Here is a 23,655-nt window from a genome sequence, read left to right as displayed (position 1 = left end):
AGAAACTTTCATTTTCAGGTTTCGCCCTCTAGGACACTTGATGTTCTTTCAGTTTGCCTTATCTTAAACACTAAAAAATACTTTCCAAATGTCAGACTTACCCGCAATAGCTCTTTTAAGAGAGCATTAGAGTGAAGATCTAAAGGTCCGGGTTCAATCACAGGTTTCGGCATGTTTAGTTGCTGTTTTTTTTGTTACAGAATAGCAATTTACCAGCAGAATCTTTCATTATAAGGTGTTGTTCTTCAAGAACACTTGATGCTCTTTTTTTCCCAACCTAAAACCCCAAATACGGCTTGCATCTTTCACAATTAGCTGAAATAGCTCAGTTGGGAGAGCGTTAGACTGAAGATCTAAAGGTCCCTGGTTCAATCCTGGGTTTTGGCATATTTAGTTGCTTTTTTTTTGTTACAGAATAGCAATTTAGCAGCAGAAACTGCCGTGTTCAGGTTCTGGTTTTCAAGAACATTTCATATTATTACAGTTTGCATTATTATTAGCCCCAATAAAATAATTTCTTATTAGTAGAGCTTAGCAAAATAGCTCAGTTGTGACAACATTAGACTGAAGATCTAAGGGTGTCTTGTTCAATCCTGGGGTTTAGCATGGTTGGGTGTTTGCTTTTGCTACTGAATAGCAATTTAGCAGCAAAAACTGTTGTGTTCAGGTTTTGATCTTGAAAAGCATTTTATGTTATTTCAGTTTGCAAAATCTTTAGCTCCTAAAAAAAGACATTCTTATCAGTATATCTTGCCAAAATAGCTCAATTGTGAGAGCAATAGACTGAAGACCTTAAAATCCCTAGTACGATCGTGGGTTTCCACATGTTTGGGTGTTTGCAGTTTGTTTCTGCGTAGCAATTCATCAAAAAGAAATTTAGCAGCAGAAACTTTCATTTTCAGGTTTCGCCCTCTAGGACACTTGATGTTCTTTCAGTTTGCCTTATCTTAAACACTAAAAAATACTTTCCAAATGTCAGACTTACCCGCAATAGCTCTTTTAAGAGAGCATTAGAGTGAAGATCTAAAGGTCCGGGTTCAATCACAGGTTTCGGCATGTTTAGTTGCTGTTTTTTTTGTTACAGAATAGCAATTTACCAGCAGAATCTTTCATTATAAGGTGTTGTTCTTCAAGAACACTTGATGCTCTTTTTTTCCCAACCTAAAACCCCAAATACGGCTTAGCATCTTTCACAATTAGCCGAAATAGCTCAGTTGGGAGAGCGTTAGACTGAAGATCTAAAGGTCCCTGGTTCGATCCCGGGTTTCGGCATATTTAGTTGCTGTTTTTTTTGTTACAGAATAGCAATTTAGTAACAGAAACTGCCGTGTTCAGGTTCTGGTTTTCAAGAACATTTCATGTTATTACAGTTTGCATTATTATTAGCCCCAATAAAATAATTTCTTATTAGTAGAGCTTAGCGAAATAGCTCAGTTGTGACAACATTAGACTGAAGATCTAAGGGTGTCTTGTTCAATCCTGGGGTTTAGCATGGTTGGGTGTTTGCTTTTGCTACTGAATAGCAATTTAGCAGCAAAAACTGTTGTGTTCAGGTTTTGATCTTTAAAAGCATTTTATGTTATTTCAGTTTGCAAAATCTTTAGCTCCTAAAAAAAGACATTCTTATCAGTATAGCTTGCCAAAATAGTTTAGTTGTGAGAGCAATAGACTGAAGACCTTAAAATCCCTAGTACGATCGTGGGTTTCCACATGTTTGGGTGTTTGCAGTTTGTTACTGAGTAGCAATTCAGCAAAAAGAAATTTAGCAGCAGAAACTTTCATTTTCAGGTTTCGCCCTCTAGGACACTTGATGTTCTTTCTGTTTGTCTTATCTTAAACACCAAAAAAGACTTTCCAAATGTCAGACTTACACGCAATAGCTCTTTTGTGAGAGCATTAAACTGAAGATCTAAAGGTCCCGGGTACGATCCCAGGTTTCGGAATGTAAAGTTGCTGTATTTTTGTTACAGAATAGCAATTTACCAGCAGAATCTTTCATTATCAGGTGTTGTTCATCAAGAACACTTCATGCTCTTTTTTTTCCCAACCTAAAATCCCAAATACGGCTTACATCTTTCAAAGTTAGCCGAAATAGCTCAGTTGGGACAGCGTTAGACTGAAGATCTAAAGATCCCGGGTTTCGGCATGTTTTGTTCCTGTTTTTTTGTTACAGAATAGCAATTTAGCAGCAGAAACTGCCGTGTTCAGGTTCTGGTTTTCAAGATCATATCATGTTATTACAGTTTGCATTATTATTAGCCCCAATAAAAGAATTTCTTATTAGTAGAGCTTGGCAAAATAGCTCAGTTGTGAGAACATTAGACTGAAGATCTAATGGTGTCTTGTTCAATCCTGGGGTTTAGCATGGTTGGGTGTTTGCTTTTGCTACTGAATAGCAATTTAGCAGCAAAAACTGTTGTGTTCAGTTTTTGATCTTGAAAAACATTTTATGTTATTTCAGTTTGCAAAATCTTTAGCTCCAAAAAAAGACATTCTTATCAGTATAGCTTGCCAAAATAGCTCAGTTGTGAGAGCAATAGACTGAAGACCTTAAAATCCCTAGTACGATCGTGGGTTTCCACATGTTTGGGTGTTTGCATTTTGTTACTGAGTAGCAATTCAGCAAAAAGAAATTTAGCAGCAGAAACTTTTATTTTCAGGTCTCGCCCTCTAGGACACTTGATGTTCTTTCAGTTTGCCTTATCTTAAACACCAAAAAAGACTTTCCAAATGTCAGACTTACCCGCAATAGTTCTTTTGTGAGAGCATTAGACTGAAGATCTAAAGGTCCCTGGTTCGATCCCAGGTTTCGGCATGTTTAGTTGCTGTATTTTTGTTACAGAATAGCAATTTACCAGCAGAATCTTTCATTATCAGGTGTTGTTCTTCAAGAACACTTGATGCTCTTTTTTTCCTAACCTAAAACCCCAAATACGACTTCATATCTTTCACAATTAGCTGAATTAGCTCAGTTGGGAGAGCGTTAGACTGAAGATCTAAAGGTCCCTGGTTCGATCCCGGGTTTCGGCATATTTAGTTGCTGTTTTTTTTGTTACAGAATAGCAATTTAGCAACAGAAACTGCCGTGTTCAGGTTCTGGTTTTCAAGATCATTTCATGTTATTACAGTTTGCATTATTATTAGCCCCAATAAAAGAATTTCTTATTAGTAGAGCTTTGCGAAATAGCTCAGTTGTGACAACATTAGACTGAAGATCTAAGGGTGTCTTGTTCAATCCTGGGGTTTAGCATGGTTGGGTTTTTGCTTTTGCTACTGAATAGCAATTTAGCAGCAAAAACTGTTGTGTTCAGTTTTTGATCTTGAAATTTTTTTTATGTTATTTCAGTTTGCAAAATCTTTAGCTCCAAAAAAGACATTCTTATCAGTATAGCTTGCCAAAATAGCTCAGTTATGAGAGCAATAGACTGAAGACCTTAAAATCCCTAGTACGATCGTGGGTTTCCACATGTTTGGGTGTTTGCATTTTGTTACTGAGTAGCAATTCAGCAAAATGAAATTTAGCAGCAGAAACTTTTATTTTCAGGTTTCGCCCTCTAGGACACTTGATGTTCTTTCAGTTTGCCTTATCTTAAACACCAAAAAAGACTTTCCAAATGTCAGACGTAGCTGCAATAGCTCATTTGGGAGAGCATTAGACTGAAGATCTATAAGTCCCTAGTTCGATCCCGGGTTTCGGCATGTTTAGTTGCTGTATATTTGTTACAGAATAGCAATTTACCAGCAGAATCTTTTATTTTAAGGTGTTGCTCTTCAAAAACACTTGATGCTCTCTTTTTCCCAACCTAAAACCCCAAATACGACTTCACATCTTTCACAATTAGCCGAAATAGCTCAGTTGAGAGAGCGTTATACTGAAGATCTAAAGGACCCTGGTTTGATCCCGGGTTTCGGCATATTCAGTTGCTGTTTTTTTTGTTACAGAATAGGAATTTAGCAGCAGAAACTGCCGTGTTCAGGTTCTGGTCTTCAAGAACATTTCATGTTATTACAGTTTGCATTATTATTAGCCCCAATAAAATAATTTCTTATTAGTAGAGCTTGGCGAAATAGCTCAGTTGTGACAACATTAGACTGAAGATCTAAGGGTGTCTTGTTCAATCCTGGGGTTTAGCATGGTTGGGTGTTTGCTTTTGCTACTGAATAGCAATTTAGCAGCAAAAACTGTTGTGTTCAGGTTTTGATCTTGAAAAGCATTTTATGTTATTTCACTTTGCAAAATCTTTAGCTCCTAAAAAAAGACATTCTTATCAGTATAGCTTGCCAAAATAGCTCAGTTGTGAGAGCAATAGACTGAAGACCTTAAAATCACTAGTACGATCGTGGGTTTCCACATGTTTGGGTGTTTGCAGTTTGTTACTGAGTAGCAATTCATCAAAAAGAAATTTAGCAGCAGAAACTTTCATTTTCAGGTTTCGCCCTCTAGGACACTTGATGTTCTTTCAGTTTGCCTTATCTTAAACACCAAAAAAGACTTTCCAAATGTCAGACTTACCCGCAATAGCTCATTTGTGAGAGCATTAGACTGAAGATCTAGAGGTCCCTGGTTCAATCCCAGTTTTCGGCATGTTTAGTTGCTGTCTTTTTGTTACAGAATAGCAATTTACAAGCAGAATCTTTCATTATCAGGTGTTGTTCTTCAAGAACACTTGATGCTCTTTTTTTCCTAACCTAAAACCCCAAATACGACTTCACATCTTTCACAATTAGCCGAAATAGCTCAATTGGGAGAGCGTTAGACTGAAGATCTAAAGGTCCCTGGTTCGATCCCGGGTTTCGGCATATTTAGTTGCTGTTGTTTTTGTTACAGAATAGCAATTTAGCAGCAGAAACTGCCATGTTCAGGTTCTGGTCTTTAAGAACATTTCATGTTATTACAGTTTGCATTATTATTAGCCCCAATAAAATAATTTTTTATTAGTAGAGCTTGGCAAAATAGCTCAGTTGTGACAACATTAGACTGAAGATCTAAGGGTGTCTTGTTCAATCCTGGGGTTTAGCATGGTTGGGTGTTTGCTTTTGCTACTGAATAGCAATTTAGCATGTGTTCAGGTTTTGATCTTGAAAAGCATTTTATGTTATTTTAGTTTGCAAAATCTTTAGCTCCTAAAAAAGACATTCTTATCAGTATAGCTTGCCAAAATAGCTCAGTTGTGAGAGCAATAGACTGAAGACCTTAAAATCCCTTGTACGATCGTGGGTTTCCACATGTTTGGGTGTTTGCAGTTTGTTACTGAGTAGCAATTCAGCAAAAAGAAATTTAGCAGCATAAACTTTCATTTTCAGGTTTCGCCCTCTAGGACACGATGTTCTTTCAGTTTGCCTTATCTTAAACACCAAAAAAGACTTTCCAAATGTCAGACGTAGCTGCAATAGCTCATTTGGGAGAGCATTAGACTGAAGATCTATAAGTCCCTAGTTCAATCCTGGGTTTCGGCATGTTTAGTTGCTGTATATTTGTTACAGAATAGCAATTTACCAGCAGAATCTTTTATTATAAGGTGTTGCTCTTCAAGAACACTTGATGCTCTCTTTTTCCCAACCTAAAACCCCAAATACGACTTCACATCTTTCACAATTAGCCGAAATAGCTCAGTTGAGAGAGCGTTATACTGAAGATCTAAAGGACCCTGGTTCGATCCTGGGTTTCGGCATATTTAGTTGCTGTTTTTTTTGTTACAGAATAGCAATTTAGCAGCAGAAACTGCTGTGTTCAGGTTCTGGTCTTCAAGAACATTTCATGTTATTACAGTTTGCATTATTATTAGCCCCAATAAAATAATTTCTTATTAGTAGAGCTTGGCGAAATATCTCAGTTGTGAGAACATTAGACTGAAGATCTAAGGGTGTCTTGTTCAATCCTGGGGTTTAGCATGGTTGGGTGTTTGCTTTTGCTACTGAATAGCAATTTAGCAGCAAAAACTGTTGTGTTCAGTTTTTGATCTTGAAAAACATTTTATGTTATTTCAGTTTGCAAAATCTTTAGCTCCAAAAAAATAAATTCTTATCAGTATAGCTTGCCAAAATAGCTCAGTTGTGAGAGCAATAGACTGAAGACCTTAAATTCCCTAGTTCGATCGTGGGTTTCCACATGTTTGGGTGTTGCAGTTTGTTACTGAGTAGCAATTCAGCAAAAAGAAATTTAGCAGCAGAAACTTTCATTTTCAGGTTTCGCCCTCTAGGACACTTGATGTTTTTTCAGTTTGCCTTATCTTAAACACCAAAAAAGACTTTCTAAATGTCAGACTTACCCGCAATAGCTCTTTTGTGAGAGCATTAGACTGAAGATCTAAAGGTCCCTGGTTCGATCCCAGGTTTCGGCATGTTTAGTTGCTGTATTTTTGTTACAGAATAGCAATTTACCAGCAGAATCTTTCATTATCAGGTGTTGTTCATCAAGAACACTTAATGCTCTTTTTTTCCCCAACCTAAAACCCTAAATATGACTTCATATCTTTCACAATTAGCCGAAATAGCTCAGTTGGGAGAGCGTTAGACTGAAGATCTTAAGGTTCCTGGTTCAATCCCGGGTTTCAGCATATTTTGTTGCTGTTTTTTTTGTTACAGAATAGCAATTTAGCAGCAGAAACTGCCGTGTTCAGGTTCTGGTTTTCAAGAACATTTCATGTTATTACAGTTTGCATTATTATTAGCCCCAATAAAATAATTTCTTATTAGTAGAGCTTGGCGAAATAGCTCAGTTGTGACAACATTAGACTGAAGATCTAAGGGTGTCTTGTTCAATCCTGGGGTTTAGCATGGTTGGGTGTTTGCTTTTGCTACTGAATAGCAATTTAGCAGCAAAAACTGTTGTGTTCAGGTTTTGATCTTGAAAAGCATTTTATGTTATTTCAGTTTGCAAAATCTTTAGCTCCTAAAAAAAGACATTCTTATCAGTATAGCTTGCCAAAATAGCTCAGTTGTGAGAGCAATAGACTGAAGACCTTAAAATCCCTAGTACGATCGTGGGATTCCACATGTTTGGGTGTTTGCAGTTTGTTACTGAGTAGCAATTCAGCAAAAAGAAATTTAGCAGCAGAAACTTTCATTTTCAGGTTTCGCCCTCTAGGACACTTGATGTTCTTTCAGTTTGCCTTATCTTAAACACCAAATTTTTTTTTCCAAATGTCAGACTTAGCCGCAATATCTCAGTTGGGAGAGCAATAGACTGAAGCTCTAAAGGTCCGTGGTTCGATCCAGGGTTACGATATGTTTAGTTGCTGTATTTTTGTTACAGAATAGCAATTTACCAGCAGAATCTTTCATTATCAGGTGTTGTTCTTCAAGAACACTTGATGCTCTTTTTTTTCCCAACCTAAAACCCCAAATACGGCTTAATATCTTTCACAATTAGCTGAAATAGCTCAGTTGGGAGAGCGATAGACTGAAGATCTAAAGGTCGCTGGTTCGATCCCGGGTTTTGGCATATTTAGTTGCTGTTTTTCTGTTACAGAATAGCAATTTAGCAGCAGAAACTGCCGTGTTCAGGTTCTGGTCTTCAAGATCATTTCATGTTATTACAGTTTGCATTATTATTAGCCCCATTAAAAGAATTTCTTATTAGTAGAGCTTGGCGAAATAGCTCAGTTGTGAGAACATTAGACCGAAGATCTAAGGGTGTCTTGTTCAATCCTGGGGTTTAGCATGGTTGGGTGTTTGCTTTTGCTACTGAATAGCAATTTAGCAGCAAAAACTGTTGTGTTCAGGTTTTGATCTTGAAAAACATTTTGTTATTTCAGTTTGCAAAATCTTTAGCTCCAAAAAAAAACATTCTTATCAGTATAGCTTGCCAAAATAGCTCAGTTGTGAGAGCAATAGACTGAAGACCTTAAAATCCCTAGTACGATCATGGGATTCCACATGTTTGGGTGTTTGCAGTTTGTTACTGAGTAGCAATTCAGCAAAAAGAAATTTAGCAGCAGAAACTTTCATTTTCAGGTTTCGCCCTCTAGGACACGATGTTCTTTCAGTTTGCCTTATAGGACACTTGATGTTCTTTCAGTTTGCCTTATCTTAAACACCAAAAAAGACTTTCTAAATGTCAGACTTACCCGCAATAGCTCTTTTGTGAGAGCATTAGACTGAAGATCTAAAGGTCCCTGGTTTGATCCCAGGTTTCGGCATGTTTAGTTGCTGTATTTTTGTTACAGAATAGCAATTTACCAGCAGAATCTTTCATTATCAGGTGTTGTTCATCAAGAACACTTAATGCACTTTTTTTCCCAACCTAAAACCCCAAATACGGCTTAACATTTTTCACAATTAGCTGAAATATCTCAGTTGGGAGAGCGTTAGACTGAAGATCTAAAGGTCCCTGGTTCGATCCCGGGTTTCGGCATATTTAGTTGCTGTTTTTTTGTTACAGAATAGCAATTTAGCAGCAGAAACTGACGTGTTCAGGTTCTGGTCTTCAAGATCATTTCATGTTATCACAGTTTGCATTATTATTAGCCCCAATAAAAGAATTTCTTATTAGTAGAGCTTGGCGAAATTTCTCAGTTGTGAGAACATTAGACTGAAGATCTAAGGGTGTCTTGTTCAATCCTGGGGTTTAGCATGGTTGGGTGTTTGCTTTTGCTACTGAATAGCAATTTAGCAGCAAAAACTGTTGTGTTCAGTTTTTGATCTTGAAAAACATTTTATGTTATTTCAGTTTGCAAAATCTTTAGCTCCAAAAAAATACATTCTTATCAGTATAGCTTGCCAAAATAGCTCAGTTGTGAGAGCAATAGACTGAAGACCTTAAATTCCCTAGTACGATCGTGGGTTTCCACATGTTTGGGTGTTGCAGTTTGTTACTGAGTAGCAATTCAGCAAAAAGAAATTTAGCAGCATAAACTTTCATTTTCAGGTTTTGCCCTCTAGGACACTTGATGTTTTTTCAGTTTGCCTTATCTTAAACACCAAAAAAGACTTTCTAAATGTCAGACTTACCCGCAATAGCTCTTTTGTGAGAGCATTAGACTGAAGATCTAAAGGTCCCTGGTTCGATCCCAGGTTTCGGCATGTTTAGTTGCAGTATTTTTGTTACAGAATAGCAATTTACCAGCAGAATCTTTCATTATCAGGTGTTGTTCATCAAGAACAGTTAATGCTCTTTTTTTCCCCAACCTAAAACCCTAAATATGACTTCACATCTTTCACAATTAGCCGAAATAGCTCGGTTGGGAGAGCGTTAGACTGAAGATCTAAAGGTCCCTGGTTCAATCCTGGGTTTCGGCATATTTAGTTGCTGTTTATTTGTTACAGAATAGCAATTTAGCAGCAGAAACTGCCGTGTTCAGGTTCTGGTCTTCAAGATCATTTCATGTTATTACAGTTTGCATTATTATTAGCCCCAATAAAAGAATTTCTTATTAGTAGAGCTTGGCGAATTAGCTCAGTTGTGAGAACATTAGACTGAAGATCTAAGGGTGTCTTGTTCAATCCTGGGGTTTAGCATGGTTGGGTGTTTGCTTTTGCTACTGAATAGCAATTTAGCAGCAAAAACTGTTGTGTTCAAGTTTTGATCTTGATCTTTGATCTTACCTGCAGAATCTTTCATTATGAGGTGTTGCTCTTCAAGAACACTTGATGCTCTTTTTTTCCCCAACCTAAAACCCCAAATAAGACTTCACATCTTTCACAATTAGCCAAAATAGCGCAGTTGGGAGAGCGTTAGACGGAAGATCTAAAGGTCCCTGGTTCGATCCCGGGTTACGGCATATTTAGTTGCTGTTTTTTTTGTTACAGAATAGCAATTTAGCAGCAGAAACTGCCGTGTTCAGGTTCTGGTCTTCAAGAACATTTCATGTTATTACAGTTTGCATTATTATTAGCCCTAATAAAAGAATTTCTTATTAGTAGAGCTTGGCGAAATAGCTCAGTTGTGAGAACATTAGACTGGAGATCTAAGGGTGTCTTGTTCAATCCTGGGGTTTAGCATGGTTGGGTGTTTGCTTTTGCTACTGAATAGCAATTTAGCAGCAAAAACTGTTGTGTTCAGTTTTTGATCTTGAAAAACATTTTATGTTATTTCAGTTTGCAAAATCTTTAGCTCCAAAAAAAGACATTCTTATCAGTATAGCTTGCCAAAATAGCTCAGTTGTGAGAGCAATAGACTGAAGACCTTAAAGTCCCTAGTACGATCGTGGGTTTCCACATGTTTGGGTGTTTGCATTTTCATACTGAGTAGCAATTCAGCAAAAAGAAATTTAGCAGCAGAAACTTTCATTTTCAGGTTTCGCCCTCTAGGACACTTGATGTTCTTTCAGTTTGCCTTATCTTAAACACCAAAAAAGACTTTCCAAATGTCAGACTTAGCCGCAATAACTCAGTTGGGAGAGCATTAGACTGAAGCTCTAAAGGTCTGTGGTTCGATCCCGGGTTACGGCATGTTTAGTTGCTGTATTTTTGTTACAGAATAGCAATTTACCAGCAGAATCTTTCATTATCAGGTGTTGTTCTTCAAGAACACTTGATGCTCTTTTTTTCCCCAACCTAAAACCCCATATACGGCTTCACAGCTTTCACAATTAGCCAAGATAGCTCAGTCGGGAGAGCATTATACTGAAGATCTAAAGGTCCCTGGTTCGATCCCGGGTTTTGGCATATTTAGTTGCTGTTTTTTTGTTACATAATAGCAATTTAGCAGCAGAAACTGCCGTGTTCAGGTTCTGGTCTTCAAGAACATTTCATGTTATTACAGTTTGCATTATTATTAGCCCCATTAAAAGAATTTCTTATTAGTAGAGCTAGGCGAAATAGCTCAGTTGTGAGAACATTAGACTGAAGATCTAAGGGTGTCTTGTTCAATCCTGGGGTTTAGCATGGTTGGGTGTTTGCTTTTGCTACTGAATAGCAATTTAGCAGCAAAAACTGTTGTGTTCAGGTTTTGATCTTGATCTTTGATCTTACCTGCAGAATCTTTCATTATCAGGTGTTGCTCTTCAAGAACATTTGATGCTCTTTTTTTCCCCAACCTAATACCCCAAATAAGACTTCACATCTTTCACAATTAGCCAAAATAGCGCAGTTGGGAGAGCGTTAGATGGAAGATCTAAAGGTCCCTGGTTCGATCCCGGGTTTCGGCATATTTAGTTGCTGTTTTTTTTTGTTACAGAATAGCAATTTAGCAGCAGAAACTGCTGTGTTCAGGTTCTGGTCTTCAAGAACATTTCATGTTATTACAGTTTGCATTATTATTAGCCCCAATAAAATAATTTCTTATTAGTAGAGCTTGGCGAATTAGCTCAGTTGTGAGAACATTAGACTGAAGATCTAAGGGTGTCTTGTTCAATCCTGGGGTTTAGCATGGTTGGGTGTTTGCTTTTGCTACTGAATAGCAATTTAGCAGCAAAAACTGTTGTGTTCAGTTTTTGATCTTGAAAAATATTTTATGTTTTTTCAGTTTGCAAAATCTTTAGCTCCAATAAAAAACATTCTTATCAGTATAGCTTGCCAAAATAGCTCAGTTGTGAGAGCAATAGACTGAAGACCTTAAAATCCCTAGTACGATCGTGGGTTTCCACATGTTTGGGTGTTTGCATTTTGTTACTGAGTAGCAATTCAGCAAAAAGAAATTTAGCAGCAGAAACTTTTATTTTCAGGTTTCGCCCTCTAGGACACTTGATGTTCTTTCAATTTGCCTTATCTTAAACACCAAAAAAGACTTTCCAAATGTCAGACTTACCCGCAATAGCTGATTTGGGAGAGCATTAGACTGAAGATCTAAAGGTCCCTGGTTCAATCCCAGGTTTCGGCATGTTTAGCTGCTGTATTTTTGTTACAGAATAGCAATTTACCAGCCGAATCTTTCATTATCAGGTGTTGTTCTTCAAGAACACTTGATGCTCTTTTTTTCCTAACCTAAAACCCAAAATACGACTTCACATCTTTCACAATTAGCCGAAATAGCTCAGATGGGAGAGCGTTAGACTGAAGATCTAAAGGTCCCTTGTTCAATCCCGGGTTTCAGCATATTTAGTTGCTGTTTTTTTTGTTACAGAATAGCAATTTAGCAGCAGAAACTGCCGTGTTCAGGTTCTGGTTTTCAAGAACATTTCATGTTATTACAGTTTGCATTATTATTAGCCCCAATAAAATAATGTCTTATTAGTAGAGCTTGGCGAAATAGCTCAGTTGTGACATCATTAGACTGAAGATCTAAGGGTGTCTTGTTCAATCCTGGGGTTTAGCATGGTTGGGTGTTTGCTTTTGCTACTGAATAGCAATTTAGCAGCAAAAACTGTTGTGTTCAGGTTTTGATGTTGAAAAGCATTTTATGTTATTTCAGTTTGCAAAATCTTTAGCTCCTAAAAAAAGACATTCTTATCAGTATAGCTTGCCAAAATAGCTCAGTTGTGAGAGCAATAGACTGAAGACCTTAAAATCCCTAGTACGATCGTGGGATTCCACATGTTTGGGTGTTTGCAGTTTGTTACTGAGTAGCAATTCAGCAAAAAGAAATTTAGCAGCAGAAACTTTCATTTTCAGGTTTCGCCCTCTAGGACACTTGATGTTCTTTCAGTTTGCCTTATAGGACACTTGATATTCTTTCAGTTTGCCTTATCTTAAACACCAAAAAAGACTTTCTAAATGTCAGACTTACCCGCAATAGCTCTTTTGTGAGAGCATTAGACTGAAGATCTAAAGGTCCCTGGTTTCATCCCAGTTTTCGGCATGTTTAGTTGCTGTATTTTTGTTACAGAATAGCAATTTACCAGCAGAATCTTTCATTATCAGGTGTTGTTCATCAAGAACACTTAATGCACTTTTTTTCCCAACCTAAAACCCCAAATACGGCTTAACATCTTTCACAATTAGCCGAAATAGCTCAGTTGGGAGAGCGTTAGACTGAAGATCTAAAGGTCCTTGGTTCGTTCCTGGGTTTTGGCATATTTAGTTGCTGTTTTTTTGTTACAGAATAGCAATTTAGCAGCAGAAACTGACGTGTTCAGGTTCTGGTCTTCAAGATCATTTCATGTTATCACAGTTTGCATTATTATTAGCCCCAATAAAAGAATTTCTTATTAGTAGAGCTTGGCGAAATATCTCAGTTGTGAGAACATTAGACTGAAGATCTAAGGGTGTCTTGTTCAATCCTGGGGTTTAGCATGGTTGGGTGTTTGCTTTTGCTACTGAATAGCAATTTAGCAGCAAAAACTGTTGTGTTCAGTTTTTGATCTTGAAAAACATTTTATGTTATTTCAGTTTGCAAAATCTTTAGCTCCAAAAAAATACATTCTTATCAGTATAGCTTGCCAAAATAGCTCAGTTGTGAGAGCAATAGACTGAAGACCTTAAATTCCCTAGTACGATCGTGGGTTTCCACATGTTTGGGTGTTGCAGTTTGTTACTGAGTAGCAATTCAGCAAAAAGAAATTTAGCAGCATAAACTTTCATTTTCAGGTTTCGCCCTCTAGGACACTTGATGTTCTTTCAGTTTGCCTTATCTTAAACACCAAAAAAGACTTTTTATATGTCAGACTTACCCGCAATAGCTCTTTTGTGAGAGCATTAGACTGAAGATCTAAAGGTCCCTGGTTCGATCCCAGGTTTCGGCATGTTTAGTTGCAGTATTTTTGTTACAGAATAGCAATTTACCAGCAGAATCTTTCATTATCAGGTGTTGTTCATCAAGAACACTTAATGCTCTTTTTTTCCCCAACCTAAAACCCTAAATATGACTTCACATCTTTCACAATTAGCCGAAATAGCTCAGTTGGGAGAGCGTTAGACTGAAGATCTTAAGGTCCCTGGTTCAATCCCGGGTTTCAGCATATTTTGTTGCTGTTTTTTTTGTTACAGAATAGCAATTTAGCAGCAGAAACTGCCGTGTTCAGGTTCTGGTTTTCAAGAACATTTCATGTTATTACAGTTTGCATTATTATTAGCCCCAATAAAATAATTTCTTATTAGTAGAGCTTGGCGAAATAGCTCAGTTGTGACAACATTAGACTGGAGATCTAAGGGTGTCTTGTTCAATCCTGGGGTTTAGCATGGTTGGGTGTTTGCTTTTGCTACTGAATAGCAATTTAGCAGCAAAAACTGTTGTTTTCAGTTTTTGATCTTGAAAAACATTTTATGTTATTTCAGTTTGCAAAATCTTTAGCTCCAAAAAAAGACATTCTTATCAGTATAGCTTGCCAAAATAGCTCAGTTGTGAGAGCAATAGACTGAAGACCTTAAATTCCCTAGTACGATCGTGGGTTTCCACATGTTTGGGTGTTGCAGTTTGTTACTGAGTAGCAATTCAGCAAAAAGAAATTTAGCAGCATAAACTTTCATTTTCAGGTTTCGCCCTCTAGGACACTTGATGTTCTTTCAGTTTGCCTTATCTTAAACACCAAAAAAGACTTTTTATATGTCAGACTTACCCGCAATAGCTCTTTTGTGAGAGCATTAGACTGAAGATCTAAAGGTCCCTGGTTCGATCCCAGGTTTCGGCATGTTTAGTTGCAGTATTTTTGTTACAGAATAGCAATTTACCAGCAGAATCTTTCATTATCAGGTGTTGTTCATCAAGAACACTTAATGCTCTTTTTTTCCCCAACCTAAAACCCTAAATATGACTTCACATCTTTCACAATTAGCCGAAATAGCTCAGTTGGGAGAGCGTTAGACTGAAGATCTTAAGGTCCCTTGTTCAATCCCGGGTTTCAGCATATTTAGTTGCTGTTTTTTTTGTTACAGAATAGCAATTTAGCAGCAGAAACTGCCGTGTTCAGGTTCTGGTTTTCAAGAACATTTCATGTTATTACAGTTTGCATTATTATTAGCCCCAATAAAATAATGTCTTATTAGTAGAGCTTGGCGAAATAGCTCAGTTGTGACATCATTAGACTGAAGATCTAAGGGTGTCTTGTTCAATCCTGGGGTTTAGCATGGTTGGGTGTTTGCTTTTGCTACTGAATAGCAATTTAGCAGCAAAAACTGTTGTGTTCAGGTTTTGATGTTGAAAAGCATTTTATGTTATTTCAGTTTGCAAAATCTTTAGCTCCTAAAAAAAGACGTTCTTATCAGTATAGCTTGCCAAAATAGCTCAGTTGTGAGAGCAATAGACTGAAGACCTTAAAATCCCTAGTACGATCGTGGGATTCCACATGTTTGTGTGTTTGCAGTTTGTTACTGAGTAGCAATTCAGCAAAAAGAAATTTAGCAGCAGAAACTTTCATTTTCAGGTTTCGCCCTCTAGGACACTTGATGTTCTTTCAGTTTGCCTTATAGGACACTTGATGTTCTTTCAGTTTGCCTTATCTTAAACACCAAAAAAGACTTTCTAAATGTCAGACTTACCCGCAATAGCTCTTTTGTGAGAGCATTAGACTGAAGATCTAAAGGTCCCTGGTTTCATCCCAGTTTTCGGCATGTTTAGTTGCTGTATTTTTGTTACAGAATAGCAATTTACCAGCAGAATCTTTCATTATCAGGTGTTGTTCATCAAGAACACTTAATGCACTTTTTTTCCCAGCCTAAAACCCCAAATACGGCTTAACATCTTTCACAATTAGCCGAAATAGCTCAGTTGGGAGAGCGTTAGACTGAAGATCTAAAGGTCCTTGGTTCGATCCTGGGTTTTAGCATATTTAGTTGCTGTTTTTTTGTTACAGAATAGCAATTTAGCAGCAGAAACTGATGTGTTCAGGTTCTGGTCTTCAAGATCATTTCATGTTATCACAGTTTGCATTATTATTAGCCCCAATAAAAGAATTTCTTATTAGTAGAGCTTGGCGAAATATCTCAGTTGTGAGAACATTAGACTGAAGATCTAAGGGTGTCTTGTTCAATCCTGGGGTTTAGCATGGTTGGGTGTTTGCTTTTGCTACTGAATAGCAATTTAGCAGCAAAAACTGTTGTGTTCAGTTTTTGATCTTGAAAAACATTTTATGTTATTTCAGTTTGCAAAATCTTTAGCTCCAAAAAAATACATTCTTATCAGTATAGCTTGCCAAAATAGCTCAGTTGTGAGAGCAATAGACTGAAGACCTTAAATTCCCTAGTACGATCGTGGGTTTCCACATGTTTGGGTGTTGCAGTTTGTTACTGAGTAGCAATTCAGCAAAAAGAAATTTAGCAGCATAAACTTTCATTTTCAGGTTTCGCCCTCTAGGACACTTGATGTTCTTTCAGTTTGCCTTATCTTAAACACCAAAAAAGACTTTTTATATGTCAGACTTACCCGCAATAGCTCTTTTGTGAGAGCATTAGACTGAAGATCTAAAGGTCCCTGGTTCGATCCCAGGTTTCGGCATGTTTAGTTGCAGTATTTTTGTTACAGAATAGCAATTTACCAGCAGAATCTTTCATTATCAGGTGTTGTTCATCAAGAACACTTAATGCTCTTTTTTTCCCCAACCTAAAACCCTAAATATGACTTCACATCTTTCACAATTAGCCGAAATAGCTCAGTTGGGAGAGCGTTAGACTGAAGATCTTAAGGTCCCTGGTTCAATCCCGGGTTTCAGCATATTTTGTTGCTGTTTTTTTTGTTACAGAATAGCAATTTAGCAGCAGAAACTGCCGTGTTCAGGTTCTGGTTTTCAAGAACATTTCATGTTATTACAGTTTGCATTATTATTAGCCCCAATAAAATAATTTCTTATTAGTAGAGCTTGGCGAAATAGCTCAGTTGTGACAACATTAGACTGAAGATCTAAGGGTGTCTTGTTCAATCCTGGGGTTTAGCATGGTTGGGTGTTTGCTTTTGCTACTGAATAGCAATTTAGCAGCAAAAACTGTTGTGTTCAGTTTTTGATCTTGAAAAACATTTTATGTTATTTCAGTTTGCAAAATCTTTAGCTCCAAAAAAATACATTCTTATCAGTATAGCTTGCCAAAATAGCTCAGTTGTGAGAGCAATAGACTGAAGACCTTAAATTCCCTAGTTCGATCGTGGGTTTCCACATGTTTGGGTGTTGCAGTTTGTTACTGAGTAGCAATTCAGCAAAAAGAAATTTAGCAGCAGAAACTTTCATTTTCAGGTTTCGCCCTCTAGGACACTTGATGTTTTTTCAGTTTGCCTTATCTTAAACACCAAAAAAGACTTTCTAAATGTCAGACTTACCCGCAATAGCTCTTTTGTGAGAGCATTAGACTGAAGATCTAAAGGTCCCTGGTTCGATCCCAGGTTTCGGCATGTTTAGTTGCTGTATTTTTGTTACAGAATAGCAATTTACCAGCAGAATCTTTCATTATCAGGTGTTGTTCATCAAGAACACTTAATGCTCTTTTTTTCCCCAACCTAAAACCCTAAATATGACTTCACATCTTTCACAATTAGCCGAAATAGCTCAGTTGGGAGAGCGTTAGACTGAAGATCTTAAGGTCCCTGGTTCAATCCCGGGTTTCAGCATATTTTGTTGCTGTTTTTTTTGATACAGAATAGCAATTTAGCAGCAGAAACTGCCGTGTTCAGGTTCTGGTTTTCAAGAACATTTCATGTTATTACAGTTTGCATTATTATTAGCCCCAATAAAATAATTTCTTATTAGTAGAGCTTGGCGAAATAGCTCAGTTGTGACAACATTAGACTGAAGATCTAAGGGTGTCTTGTTCAATCCTGGGGTTTAGCATGGTTGGGTGTTTGCTTTTGCTACTGAATAGCAATTTAGCAGCAAAAACTGTTGTTTTCAGTTTTTGATCTTGAAAAACATTTTATGTTATTTCAGTTTGCAAAATCTTTAGCTCCAAAAAAAGACATTCTTATCAGTATAGCTTGCCAAAATAGCTCAGTTGTGAGAGCAATAGACTGAAGACCTTAAAATCCCTAGTACGATCGTGGGATTCCACATGTTTGGGTGTTTGCAGTTTGTTACAGAGTAGCAATTCAGCAAAAAGAAATTTAGCAGCAGAAACTTTCATTTTCAGGTTTCGCCCTCTAGGACACTTGATGTTCTTTCAGTGTGTCTTATCTTAAACACCAAAAAAGACTTTACAAATGTCAGACTTACACGCAATATCTCTTTTGTGAGAGCATTAAACTGATGATCTAAAGGTCCCGGGTTCGATCACAGGTTTCGGCATTTTTAGTTGCTGTATTTTTGTTACGGAATAGCAATTTACCAGCAGAATCTTTCATTATCAGGTGTTGTTCATCAAGAACACTTAATGCTCTTTTTTTCCCCAACCTAAATTCCCAAATACGGCTTTACATCTTTCACAATTAGCCGAAAATAGCTCAGTTGGGAGAGCGTTAGACTGAAGATCTAAAGATCCCGGGTTTCGGCATATTTAGTTGCTGTTTTTTTGTTACAGAATTGCAATTTAGCACCAGAAACTGCCGTGTTCAGGTTCTGGTCTTCAAGATCATTTCATGTTATTACAGTTTGCATTATTATTAGCCCCAATAAAATAATTTCTTATTAGTAAAGCTTGGCAAAATAGCTCAGTTGTGAGAACATTAGACTGAAGATCTAGGGGTGTCTTGTTCAATCCTGGGGTTTAGCATGTTTGGGTGTTTGCTTTAGCTACTGAATAGCAATTTAGCAGCAAAAACTGTTGTGTTCAGTTTTTGATCTTGAAAAACATTTTATGTTATTTCAGTTTGCAAAATCTTTAGCTCCAAAAAAAGACATTCTTATCAGTATAGCTTGCCAAAATAGCTCAGTTGTGAGAGCAATAGACTGAAGACCTTAAAATCCCTAGTACGATCGTGGGTTTCCACATGTTTGGGTGTTTGCATTTTGTTACTGAGTAGCAATTCAGCAAAAAGAAATTTAGTAGCAGAAACTTTTATTTTCAGGTTTCGCCCTCTAGGACACTTGATGTTCTTTCAGTTTGCCTTATCTTAAACACCAAAAAAGACTTTCCAAATGTCAGACTTAGCTGCAATAGCTCATTTGGGAGAGCATTAGACTGAAGATCTATAAGTCCCTGGTTCTATCCCGGGTTTCGGCATGTTTAGTTGCTGTATTTTTTTTACAGAATAGCAATTTACCAGCAGAATCTTTCATTATAAGGTGTTGCTCTTCAAGAACACTTGATGCTCTTTTTTTGCCAACCTAAAACCCCAAATACGACTTTGCATCTTTCACAATTATCCGAAATAGCTCAGTTGGGAGAGTGTTAGACTGAAGATCTAAAGATCCCTGGTTCGATCCCGGGTTTCGGCATATTTAGTTGCTGTTTTTTTGTTACAGAATAGCAATTTAGCAGCAGAAACTGCCGTGTTCAGGTTCTGGTCTTCAAGATCTTTTCATGTTATTACAGTTTGCATTATTATTAGCCCCAATAAAAGAATTTCTTATTAGTAGAGCTTGGCGAAATATCTCAGTTGTGAGAACATTAGACTGAAGATCTAAGGGTGTCTTGTTCAATCCTGGGGTTTAGCATGGTTGGGTGTTTGCTTTTGCTACTGAATAGCAATTTAGCAGCAAAAACTGTTGTGTTCAGTTTTTGATCTTGAAAAACATTTTATGTTATTTCAGTTTGCAAAATCTTTAGCTCCAAAAAAAGACATTCTTATCAGTATAGCTTGCCAAAATAGCTCAGTTGTGAGAGCAATAGACTGAAGACCTTAAAGTCCCTAGTACGATCGTGGGTTTCCACATGTTTGGGTGTTTGCATTTTGTTACTGAGTAGCAATTCAGCAAAAAGAAATTTAGCAGCAGAAACTTTTATTTTCAGGTCTCGCCCTCTAGGACACTTGATGTTCTTTCAGTTTGCCTTATCTTAAACACCAAAAAAGACTTTCCAAATGTCAGACTTACCCGCAATAGTTCTTTTGTGAGAGCATTAGACTGAAGATCTAAAGGTCCCTGGTTCGATCCCAGGTTTCGGCATGTTTAGTTGCTGTATTTTTGTTACAGAATAGCAATTTACCAGCAGAATCTTTCATTATCAGGTGTTGTTCTTCAAGAACACTTGATGCTCTTTTTTTCCTAACCTAAAACCCCAAATACGACTTCATATCTTTCACAATTAGCTGAATTAGCTCAGTTGGGAGAGCGTTAGACTGAAGATCTAAAGGTCCCTGGTTCGATCCCGGGTTTCGGCATATTTAGTTGCTGTTTTTTTTGTTACAGAATAGCAATTTAGCAACAGAAACTGCCGTGTTCAGGTTCTGGTTTTCAAGATCATTTCATGTTATTACAGTTTGCATTATTATTAGCCCCAATAAAAGAATTTCTTATTAGTAGAGCTTTGCGAAATAGCTCAGTTGTGACAACATTAGACTGAAGATCTAAGGGTGTCTTGTTCAATCCTGGGGTTTAGCATGGTTGGGTTTTTGCTTTTGCTACTGAATAGCAATTTAGCAGCAAAAACTGTTGTGTTCAGTTTTTGATCTTGAAATTTTTTTTATGTTATTTCAGTTTGCAAAATCTTTAGCTCCAAAAAAGACATTCTTATCAGTATAGCTTGCCAAAATAGCTCAGTTATGAGAGCAATAGACTGAAGACCTTAAAATCCCTAGTACGATCGTGGGTTTCCACATGTTTGGGTGTTTGCATTTTGTTACTGAGTAGCAATTCAGCAAAATGAAATTTAGCAGCAGAAACTTTTATTTTCAGGTTTCGCCCTCTAGGACACTTGATGTTCTTTCAGTTTGCCTTATCTTAAACACCAAAAAAGACTTTCCAAATGTCAGACGTAGCTGCAATAGCTCATTTGGGAGAGCATTAGACTGAAGATCTATAAGTCCCTAGTTCGATCCCGGGTTTCGGCATGTTTAGTTGCTGTATATTTGTTACAGAATAGCAATTTACCAGCAGAATCTTTTATTTTAAGGTGTTGCTCTTCAAAAACACTTGATGCTCTCTTTTTCCCAACCTAAAACCCCAAATACGACTTCACATCTTTCACAATTAGCCGAAATAGCTCAGTTGAGAGAGCGTTATACTGAAGATCTAAAGGACCCTGGTTTGATCCCGGGTTTCGGCATATTCAGTTGCTGTTTTTTTTGTTACAGAATAGGAATTTAGCAGCAGAAACTGCCGTGTTCAGGTTCTGGTCTTCAAGAACATTTCATGTTATTACAGTTTGCATTATTATTAGCCCCAATAAAATAATTTCTTATTAGTAGAGCTTGGCGAAATAGCTCAGTTGTGACAACATTAGACTGAAGATCTAAGGGTGTCTTGTTCAATCCTGGGGTTTAGCATGGTTGGGTGTTTGCTTTTGCTACTGAATAGCAATTTAGCAGCAAAAACTGTTGTGTTCAGGTTTTGATCTTGAAAAGCATTTTATGTTATTTCACTTTGCAAAATCTTTAGCTCCTAAAAAAAGACATTCTTATCAGTATAGCTTGCCAAAATAGCTCAGTTGTGAGAGCAATAGACTGAAGACCTTAAAATCACTAGTACGATCGTGGGTTTCCACATGTTTGGGTGTTTGCAGTTTGTTACTGAGTAGCAATTCATCAAAAAGAAATTTAGCAGCAGAAACTTTCATTTTCAGGTTTCGCCCTCTAGGACACTTGATGTTCTTTCAGTTTGCCTTATCTTAAACACCAAAAAAGACTTTCCAAATGTCAGACTTACCCGCAATAGCTCATTTGTGAGAGCATTAGACTGAAGATCTAGAGGTCCCTGGTTCAATCCCAGTTTTCGGCATGTTTAGTTGCTGTCTTTTTGTTACAGAATAGCAATTTACAAGCAGAATCTTTCATTATCAGGTGTTGTTCTTCAAGAACACTTGATGCTCTTTTTTTCCTAACCTAAAACCCCAAATACGACTTCACATCTTTCACAATTAGCCGAAATAGCTCAATTGGGAGAGCGTTAGACTGAAGATCTAAAGGTCCCTGGTTCGATCCCGGGTTTCGGCATATTTAGTTGCTGTTGTTTTTGTTACAGAATAGCAATTTAGCAGCAGAAACTGCCATGTTCAGGTTCTGGTCTTTAAGAACATTTCATGTTATTACAGTTTGCATTATTATTAGCCCCAATAAAATAATTTTTTATTAGTAGAGCTTGGCAAAATAGCTCAGTTGTGACAACATTAGACTGAAGATCTAAGGGTGTCTTGTTCAATCCTGGGGTTTAGCATGGTTGGGTGTTTGCTTTTGCTACTGAATAGCAATTTAGCATGTGTTCAGGTTTTGATCTTGAAAAGCATTTTATGTTATTTTAGTTTGCAAAATCTTTAGCTCCTAAAAAAGACATTCTTATCAGTATAGCTTGCCAAAATAGCTCAGTTGTGAGAGCAATAGACTGAAGACCTTAAAATCCCTTGTACGATCGTGGGTTTCCACATGTTTGGGTGTTTGCAGTTTGTTACTGAGTAGCAATTCAGCAAAAAGAAATTTAGCAGCATAAACTTTCATTTTCAGGTTTCGCCCTCTAGGACACGATGTTCTTTCAGTTTGCCTTATCTTAAACACCAAAAAAGACTTTCCAAATGTCAGACGTAGCTGCAATAGCTCATTTGGGAGAGCATTAGACTGAAGATCTATAAGTCCCTAGTTCAATCCTGGGTTTCGGCATGTTTAGTTGCTGTATATTTGTTACAGAATAGCAATTTACCAGCAGAATCTTTTATTATAAGGTGTTGCTCTTCAAGAACACTTGATGCTCTCTTTTTCCCAACCTAAAACCCCAAATACGACTTCACATCTTTCACAATTAGCCGAAATAGCTCAGTTGAGAGAGCGTTATACTGAAGATCTAAAGGACCCTGGTTCGATCCTGGGTTTCGGCATATTTAGTTGCTGTTTTTTTTGTTACAGAATAGCAATTTAGCAGCAGAAACTGCTGTGTTCAGGTTCTGGTCTTCAAGAACATTTCATGTTATTACAGTTTGCATTATTATTAGCCCCAATAAAATAATTTCTTATTAGTAGAGCTTGGCGAAATATCTCAGTTGTGAGAACATTAGACTGAAGATCTAAGGGTGTCTTGTTCAATCCTGGGGTTTAGCATGGTTGGGTGTTTGCTTTTGCTACTGAATAGCAATTTAGCAGCAAAAACTGTTGTGTTCAGTTTTTGATCTTGAAAAACATTTTATGTTATTTCAGTTTGCAAAATCTTTAGCTCCAAAAAAATAAATTCTTATCAGTATAGCTTGCCAAAATAGCTCAGTTGTGAGAGCAATAGACTGAAGACCTTAAATTCCCTAGTTCGATCGTGGGTTTCCACATGTTTGGGTGTTGCAGTTTGTTACTGAGTAGCAATTCAGCAAAAAGAAATTTAGCAGCAGAAACTTTCATTTTCAGGTTTCGCCCTCTAGGACACTTGATGTTTTTTCAGTTTGCCTTATCTTAAACACCAAAAAAGACTTTCTAAATGTCAGACTTACCCGCAATAGCTCTTTTGTGAGAGCATTAGACTGAAGATCTAAAGGTCCCTGGTTCGATCCCAGGTTTCGGCATGTTTAGTTGCTGTATTTTTGTTACAGAATAGCAATTTACCAGCAGAATCTTTCATTATCAGGTGTTGTTCATCAAGAACACTTAATGCTCTTTTTTTCCCCAACCTAAAACCCTAAATATGACTTCATATCTTTCACAATTAGCCGAAATAGCTCAGTTGGGAGAGCGTTAGACTGAAGATCTTAAGGTTCCTGGTTCAATCCCGGGTTTCAGCATATTTTGTTGCTGTTTTTTTTGTTACAGAATAGCAATTTAGCAGCAGAAACTGCCGTGTTCAGGTTCTGGTTTTCAAGAACATTTCATGTTATTACAGTTTGCATTATTATTAGCCCCAATAAAATAATTTCTTA

At 37.2% G+C, this 23,655-nt stretch overlaps 26 non-coding genes across 26 annotated transcripts; all 26 read left to right on the top strand.

Moving 5' to 3' along the window:
• The first annotated feature begins 314 nt into the window (after positions 1-314).
• TRNAF-GAA (transfer RNA phenylalanine (anticodon GAA)) lies at positions 315-387 on the top strand. Its single transcript has one exon. It is a non-coding gene; the product is annotated as a tRNA-Phe (tRNA).
• An 812-nt stretch (positions 388-1,199) lies between these two features.
• Positions 1,200-1,272, top strand: TRNAF-GAA (transfer RNA phenylalanine (anticodon GAA)). Its single transcript has one exon. It is a non-coding gene; the product is annotated as a tRNA-Phe (tRNA).
• Positions 1,273-2,957: 1,685 nt separating this feature from the next.
• TRNAF-GAA (transfer RNA phenylalanine (anticodon GAA)) lies at positions 2,958-3,030 on the top strand. Its single transcript has one exon. It is a non-coding gene; the product is annotated as a tRNA-Phe (tRNA).
• An 811-nt stretch (positions 3,031-3,841) lies between these two features.
• On the top strand, positions 3,842-3,914 carry TRNAF-GAA (transfer RNA phenylalanine (anticodon GAA)). Its single transcript has one exon. It is a non-coding gene; the product is annotated as a tRNA-Phe (tRNA).
• An 813-nt stretch (positions 3,915-4,727) lies between these two features.
• TRNAF-GAA (transfer RNA phenylalanine (anticodon GAA)) lies at positions 4,728-4,800 on the top strand. The gene has a single exon. It is a non-coding gene; the product is annotated as a tRNA-Phe (tRNA).
• Positions 4,801-5,599: 799 nt separating this feature from the next.
• Positions 5,600-5,672, top strand: TRNAF-GAA (transfer RNA phenylalanine (anticodon GAA)). The gene has a single exon. It is a non-coding gene; the product is annotated as a tRNA-Phe (tRNA).
• Positions 5,673-6,484: 812 nt separating this feature from the next.
• TRNAF-GAA (transfer RNA phenylalanine (anticodon GAA)) lies at positions 6,485-6,557 on the top strand. The gene has a single exon. It is a non-coding gene; the product is annotated as a tRNA-Phe (tRNA).
• An 814-nt stretch (positions 6,558-7,371) lies between these two features.
• On the top strand, positions 7,372-7,444 carry TRNAF-GAA (transfer RNA phenylalanine (anticodon GAA)). The gene has a single exon. It is a non-coding gene; the product is annotated as a tRNA-Phe (tRNA).
• An 839-nt stretch (positions 7,445-8,283) lies between these two features.
• Positions 8,284-8,356, top strand: TRNAF-GAA (transfer RNA phenylalanine (anticodon GAA)). Its single transcript has one exon. It is a non-coding gene; the product is annotated as a tRNA-Phe (tRNA).
• Positions 8,357-9,167: 811 nt separating this feature from the next.
• Positions 9,168-9,240, top strand: TRNAF-GAA (transfer RNA phenylalanine (anticodon GAA)). The gene has a single exon. It is a non-coding gene; the product is annotated as a tRNA-Phe (tRNA).
• A 409-nt stretch (positions 9,241-9,649) lies between these two features.
• TRNAF-GAA (transfer RNA phenylalanine (anticodon GAA)) lies at positions 9,650-9,722 on the top strand. The gene has a single exon. It is a non-coding gene; the product is annotated as a tRNA-Phe (tRNA).
• An 813-nt stretch (positions 9,723-10,535) lies between these two features.
• On the top strand, positions 10,536-10,608 carry TRNAF-GAA (transfer RNA phenylalanine (anticodon GAA)). Its single transcript has one exon. It is a non-coding gene; the product is annotated as a tRNA-Phe (tRNA).
• Positions 10,609-11,017: 409 nt separating this feature from the next.
• On the top strand, positions 11,018-11,090 carry TRNAF-GAA (transfer RNA phenylalanine (anticodon GAA)). The gene has a single exon. It is a non-coding gene; the product is annotated as a tRNA-Phe (tRNA).
• An 813-nt stretch (positions 11,091-11,903) lies between these two features.
• Positions 11,904-11,976, top strand: TRNAF-GAA (transfer RNA phenylalanine (anticodon GAA)). The gene has a single exon. It is a non-coding gene; the product is annotated as a tRNA-Phe (tRNA).
• An 845-nt stretch (positions 11,977-12,821) lies between these two features.
• On the top strand, positions 12,822-12,894 carry TRNAF-GAA (transfer RNA phenylalanine (anticodon GAA)). The gene has a single exon. It is a non-coding gene; the product is annotated as a tRNA-Phe (tRNA).
• An 811-nt stretch (positions 12,895-13,705) lies between these two features.
• TRNAF-GAA (transfer RNA phenylalanine (anticodon GAA)) lies at positions 13,706-13,778 on the top strand. Its single transcript has one exon. It is a non-coding gene; the product is annotated as a tRNA-Phe (tRNA).
• Positions 13,779-14,590: 812 nt separating this feature from the next.
• TRNAF-GAA (transfer RNA phenylalanine (anticodon GAA)) lies at positions 14,591-14,663 on the top strand. Its single transcript has one exon. It is a non-coding gene; the product is annotated as a tRNA-Phe (tRNA).
• Positions 14,664-15,508: 845 nt separating this feature from the next.
• Positions 15,509-15,581, top strand: TRNAF-GAA (transfer RNA phenylalanine (anticodon GAA)). Its single transcript has one exon. It is a non-coding gene; the product is annotated as a tRNA-Phe (tRNA).
• An 811-nt stretch (positions 15,582-16,392) lies between these two features.
• Positions 16,393-16,465, top strand: TRNAF-GAA (transfer RNA phenylalanine (anticodon GAA)). The gene has a single exon. It is a non-coding gene; the product is annotated as a tRNA-Phe (tRNA).
• An 812-nt stretch (positions 16,466-17,277) lies between these two features.
• TRNAF-GAA (transfer RNA phenylalanine (anticodon GAA)) lies at positions 17,278-17,350 on the top strand. The gene has a single exon. It is a non-coding gene; the product is annotated as a tRNA-Phe (tRNA).
• Positions 17,351-19,036: 1,686 nt separating this feature from the next.
• On the top strand, positions 19,037-19,109 carry TRNAF-GAA (transfer RNA phenylalanine (anticodon GAA)). Its single transcript has one exon. It is a non-coding gene; the product is annotated as a tRNA-Phe (tRNA).
• Positions 19,110-19,920: 811 nt separating this feature from the next.
• On the top strand, positions 19,921-19,993 carry TRNAF-GAA (transfer RNA phenylalanine (anticodon GAA)). Its single transcript has one exon. It is a non-coding gene; the product is annotated as a tRNA-Phe (tRNA).
• An 811-nt stretch (positions 19,994-20,804) lies between these two features.
• On the top strand, positions 20,805-20,877 carry TRNAF-GAA (transfer RNA phenylalanine (anticodon GAA)). Its single transcript has one exon. It is a non-coding gene; the product is annotated as a tRNA-Phe (tRNA).
• An 813-nt stretch (positions 20,878-21,690) lies between these two features.
• Positions 21,691-21,763, top strand: TRNAF-GAA (transfer RNA phenylalanine (anticodon GAA)). The gene has a single exon. It is a non-coding gene; the product is annotated as a tRNA-Phe (tRNA).
• A 799-nt stretch (positions 21,764-22,562) lies between these two features.
• Positions 22,563-22,635, top strand: TRNAF-GAA (transfer RNA phenylalanine (anticodon GAA)). Its single transcript has one exon. It is a non-coding gene; the product is annotated as a tRNA-Phe (tRNA).
• An 812-nt stretch (positions 22,636-23,447) lies between these two features.
• Positions 23,448-23,520, top strand: TRNAF-GAA (transfer RNA phenylalanine (anticodon GAA)). Its single transcript has one exon. It is a non-coding gene; the product is annotated as a tRNA-Phe (tRNA).
• The last annotated feature ends 135 nt before the right edge of the window (positions 23,521-23,655 follow it).

This window comes from Pseudophryne corroboree, chromosome 4, assembly GCF_028390025.1.
Source record: "Pseudophryne corroboree isolate aPseCor3 chromosome 4, aPseCor3.hap2, whole genome shotgun sequence".
Taxonomy (NCBI): domain Eukaryota; kingdom Metazoa; phylum Chordata; class Amphibia; order Anura; family Myobatrachidae; genus Pseudophryne; species Pseudophryne corroboree.
This window is presented reverse-complemented; position numbering and strand designations above follow the sequence as displayed.